The sequence below is a fragment of the Mytilus edulis genome, chromosome 14 (assembly GCF_963676685.1).
Source record: "Mytilus edulis chromosome 14, xbMytEdul2.2, whole genome shotgun sequence".
NCBI lineage: Eukaryota > Metazoa > Mollusca > Bivalvia > Mytilida > Mytilidae > Mytilus > Mytilus edulis.
In genome coordinates, this window is record NC_092357.1 from 39,905,343 (window position 1) to 39,911,342 (window position 6,000).

Below are 6,000 nucleotides of genomic sequence, written 5' to 3' on the forward strand. Positions count from 1 at the left end.
CAAAATAACAATTATACATAAATTAACAAAGAATTACTAGCAGTTACTGACATGCCAGGTTCAGACCTTAATTAAACTGGTTGAAAGATTATGTCTTCATCATATGAAAATCAAGCACAATCCCTCCCGTTAGGGGTTTAGTATCATACCATCATAAAATATATGAGAAGAACATAACCCGTATCATGCCAAACTGGTTTTAGAATAAATGTGTTTATTTCCGATGCAAAGACCCTATGTCTATTAGTGAATCAATATTAATACCAAAATATGCCATCTTTAATGATCTGACAACAGTATCGTAACTTTTTCCCTTCTGAATAAGTCTGTTTAAGGTATGGTTATCTTTTGAGGTGAATGTCGACATTTTTGTGCTTTGTTAAGAATATTTCAAAAAAAAGATTGGATGTGAAATATCTCAACGTAAAAGATGTCTGCATGTTGATTTATATTTACGAATGATGTCCCTGTACCGATGATAAAATTTGTAAATGTTTTGAATAGTTTGTGATATCGAAAACCCTGGTGTAATAATTTTTCAGTAATACAGAGATTTCTTTCGTTAAAATCAAATACGTTATTACATATACGAGCAAATCGAATAAGTTGAGACATAGAAACACCATCTAAAAATGGACAAATAACAATAGGAAATGAAAAAATCATCTCTTTTATCATAAAATTTGGTATTAAGCTTCAACACCGTGTATCATCAGTACACCGGAAATAGGTACTAAGCAAGCGGAGCATCATCAATTTTGACCTGACACGGTAAGAAAATCTTTGTTTTGTTTACATAATGTCAATGTGTACCTCACTCTTTAGATAATTGTTGTTTTAAGAAATGATTTTGTCGTAAATTCGTGATAAGGAAAGTCTTATTATTTTCTCAAAACAAGAACGCTTACTAAAAATAGTTGCAAATACTTGACAAAGAAGATGGCGCTCGTCTCATTCCATATGATTTTATATTCATTACAACTATTTTTCTGATAGAAGGCCACTGTGTGTGCATAATAAGTATAGCTGTTTCAATAATTGGCATTGAAATCTTTCAGACATATGTTATTTTTGGATATTTTAGTCGGGAAAGACGCGTTGTATACGGTGTATAGCTGACCAAATAAATCCATATGTACGGTGCATAGTTAAGTGAATGTACGGTACATAGCTTTTCCAAAAGTGTTTTAAAAAATTTACAACCGCCTTCAATGCGGATCAAGTAAATTCAAAACCAGTTATATGATCACTAATTAACGATGAAACAACATTTTTTTATGATAATAGGAGTATAAAGTAAACATAATACGTGTCTTTCGGTCATGAAAGAGCGATTATATGTAACATATGAACATGATGAATTCTGTTTGTATAATTTCTGATCCTGTGCCCGATTGTTTACTCACTTTTTACTGCATGATATCTTTCTTTACATTACAGAATATACAATGTCAGAGTGGAGTAACAATACGTTTGCAATACTAGGTATTCAACTAGACACTTCGACGCCAAAGAAATCCAGTGATGACATCCCTCAAGCTAGTACTGCTAATACCGGAACCGCTGAACTGGAGGAAGCTGAATCAATTAATTATTCAAACTCAACATCGATGGTAAATGATTCTTTAAATATATCAGGAATAGAGGAAAAAACAAGCTTTCATTGCAGCTATTGTAGTTACAAAACAAACAACAAAAGTAATTTTAACAAGCACAAGAAAGATGTTAACTGCTCGACAAACAAGCCAGTGCCAGTGCCGAATGAAAAGAAATTCATATGCCATCGCTGTTCTAAAGAGTACAAAACCAAATATGGCCTTAGCCTCCATTGCAAAAAGCATGATAACATGTTCAAGTACAAATGTGATAGTTGTCAGAAAGGATATAACCAAATGTCTCAGTTCAAAGCGCATCTTGTTAGCCACACAAGAGCCCTTGGGGAGAAATGTAACACGTGTAAAAAGTATTTTAGTACTACATCGTCTTTAAAAAGGTACAAGGAGACATGTGCTGACTGTACGACATCCAAAGGTGTGGATAAATTCCAATGTGACCAATGTGATGCTGAATTTTCGAGAAAGTACTCACTTTTGTATCACACACGTTCTACTCATAACTCATTCAGGTATACATGTGACCAATGTGAAAAGGCCTTTTTGTGGAGATCTAGTCTTAAAGCACACATGAAGACCCACATTTGACTTTGTTGTTTTCAATTGAAATTGAAATGTTAATTTCAACTTACTGATCTCTTTAATGTTTTGTTATTTTTATTTTTACAGGGTAAAATGCAAATGTTTGTTTTATAATATTTACTTTTATGTAATGTTTTTCTAGTCAGAGATACTATTGTTTTCTACTTTTTTTTTTTACATTTGTTGTAACTTGAATAAAACTTTCAGTATAAATCTTCTTTATTTTAATTAGCAATATTTGAACATTGTGTTATATCGTGAAAGCAGAGACACTTTATATATCTACTTAAAATATAATTCAATACAATGACAATTGACATTTATAACTACTACAAGTCCAGGCCCAATGTTTATGTGGAAGTATTTTGCTTTCGTCGCATTTATGATGTTGACGAACAGGGGCTACACCTCTAGCAGCTTCGTCGGGTTTAGCAATTGCTACCAATCGTCTTCTAGATTTCCTCTTTGCACGAAGTCTGTTGTCAAATACATGGTCTCTGAAATTATTTAAATGAGAAATAACATGTATATAAACATACGGGAAAAAGATTTCGGAAGCAGGACTGTTGACTCCACTATCATCTGGAAGAACTGTATCTAAATTTGGCTTCAGTACACGTATTTTGTGAGCCGTGGATCTGTACGTTTTGAACAATCTTATGCCTCTAATATGTCCAACAAATAATCTATTGTCCGCGTCCTTTCTCATTTCGACTTTGTCTTCAACACTGTCTTTATCAACATCATTGACAAGGCCCGCGTCAAATATCGTTCTAGTGAGTTGTGCAACCGTCCTAGATTTTACATCGTTATAAACTTGCTTTTGTAATTCTAACAGAGTGAGAGGTTTTCCATTTGCATCTTGGTTTGAAAGTTTAGCCCACTGTCCGTCATAAGAAATTGCTGGTGTATAAAGACCCATTTGAAACAAATAAAGAAACACGTCGTGGAGCATCTGTCGCATCGCTTCAGTCTTCATGCTATACCCTTTTAGACCATACCCTATAGGAAACGCATGTGGCAGCTCAGGCTTACTCATCCGATCAAGATCGCACAACATGAACACTAATACCTCACTGGCCCGTTGTGCCGACAATGTATGGCACCTATGTATAATTCCAATCGATGAATATGCTACTTTGTGACATATATCAACCACTTTAGTAATGACAGGACTCGTTGTGTCGCATGCATGTCTATTCCTACGACTATTTAACGCTTCTGGGTGATTACACGGCATTGCTTTGATTGATGAAATTTCAGCTATTAAGTGGACTCTTTTTTGTCTGTAAGCTTCAATATTTGTCCTTAAGTTTGCAATTTCTGGATTCGTTTTCTTTGGTATAATGGTTTGTACACGAATAATTTCTGCAAAAATATCGTCCCAAAGTTTTCTGTCATATTCTGCTAAGTGGATTGCCGTTGATGCATCAGAATATGACACAAAATATAGCTCATTTACGGCCAAGCAGTGCATTTCACTAAGTATTTGCGTGACATATCGTGCTGGTAAACTGTAATGAATCGGAGTAGTAAATGACTTGCCAGGAAACGGACATTTAATTTCTACCCCGAATAGGCTCTCATTTTCATTTGCCCGTATACTGCCATCAGGACTAACTACAAGGACAGTTTTTTCATCTGAATCTCTTTTGATGTAACAGCCCTCCTCATAAAACTGTGCTTGAGGATGAAATGCAGGCAAAAATCCAGATACTACGGTTGCCACGGCATTTATCTCATTTTTGGTACCATAGTCAAACATCTCTTGCAACTGGATCGACGTTAGGCTCTTGACTATTTTGACTGGGCATTGATTTTGAAGTAAGAAATTCTTTTTGTTTTTTTAGTCCTTCTAATCCAATGGCTTTACCGATACAACTCCCCGTGACCTTTGACTTATTGCGTATCTCAAACCAAACATCTGACCTTTGCTTGACTAAGAATGGATTATCAATATCACCGCCATCATTCAAACATAAGTAGTTTTCTTGAGTGCTTAAGTTTGTTTCGGTTGATCCTGTTTTCATTAGATGACTAACCTTGTTCGTGTTTGCAGCAGCATCAATAAGTTGATCATTCACATTTAGCAATTCTGAAATGCATTGCTCTATTTGATATATTGATGTCCTTATACTACTAATAATCATGGCAAAACATCCCTTTCTCCAATCTCCATCTGTTTTTCCCATCATTTTCTCTAGAAATAACGTTTTCTTCACTTTCAGTTCTCTCATGTCCTTGATACGAAAACTTAAAGTAGTTATAAGTTGTCTACAATTTTCGATCAATTCTTGTTTCTCAGTATCATCTAAATGTGTGGCAGTCAAACGATTAGCATTGATGAGTTTTTCCGTTTTTTCTTTAAGTCTTTCACACAATTCAACTTCTTTTTCCAATCTGTTTTGCTTTTCTTCGAATGTTGGTTTGTCTTCTGCACCCCATAGATTGACCTCGCCCTTCGAAGATGGGTTGATTTTTTTACCATCAACACACACTTTGTAAGTTCCTGCCTGATTTGAATCCATGATGGCGATTTTTTTAATCATTTTAGTAATAACTCCTGGTTTATCCTCAAAAATAAACTTTTCGTCAACTTCCAAACTTCTTCTGTCCGGAACAATAAAGTTAACATTTGAGCTGTTAGATGTAAAGTTTCCTTGTGATGCTTCTTTTGACACAACCTGTCCCTTATTCTTTGGCCCACCCATAAATCTTAAGAACCGACCTTTGAATAACTGGAGTCCCGTCCTCCAAAACAATTTGGTTTCTTCACCATATCTCATAAATGTCGTACTCTTTGGCAAGCTAAACCATCTTACTACATCCAAGAACAATAAAAAAGCTATATTTTCAATTGGAAACCGTTTCTCGTTCACCAATCTATGAAAACACTTAAATTCTTCTAGCTTATTCGAATCTTTAAGAGCTTGAATTACACTTGGGAGTAATGCTACAAGTTCGTCATAAGTTTCTGTATCACTATCAGCGGTGATATTCTCGGGTGTTTCTGTCTCGCCAGTTAAATTAAATTCAGACATTTCATTTTCAACCTCTTGCCCGTCCCAGTTTTTCGGTTTAAGTTCATCTTCTTGGGCACTTGTATCATTATTTAATCTAATTAATTTTTTGTAAGGGCTTTCTTTGGGTGCACTGCTGCATTTGGAAACATGAATGGTTTCATTTACATCATTGATAGTTATAAGCCGTCCTTGTTCTCTACATACTTCAGGAATTAAACGAAAATTTTTCAAGGTTGTCGCCTCCCCATTTGTCTTTCGTACCTTTATCACATGGTTTGAATGTTCAATTATCCCATGTTCTATGCTTGATGTGAAGGTGTCAAGCTTACATTCACAGTATGGACAGGAAAAGTATGGACTATCCATTACATTTAGACCTGAAAAGCATCACAGTAAATAAGAAATCACCAATACATCCACTTTATTAAAAACATGTGCATTATATGAATTTTTAAAAGTCGCAAAAACAAACGCGATTAACATGCCCAGGAACGTCAATGTTACCTTTGAATTTTATTCTTAATACATAATTCCCCAATAAATTACCCCAATAGACATTTTGTTACACACTGAAGCTAAAATATTTCAAGAAATAGGCGAGAAACGGGATTGCACATGATGCGAATTGAAGTGAATTGCTTACACACCGTACAGTTTATATCAAATTATTTCCTATTCACCGTACACACCCGCGGCTGTACACCGTACACAAAAACTTTTTTTTCACACTTGTTTTTTACCCAAAATGCTTAATGGAATGAGTTATTTAAGATAGGTTTATG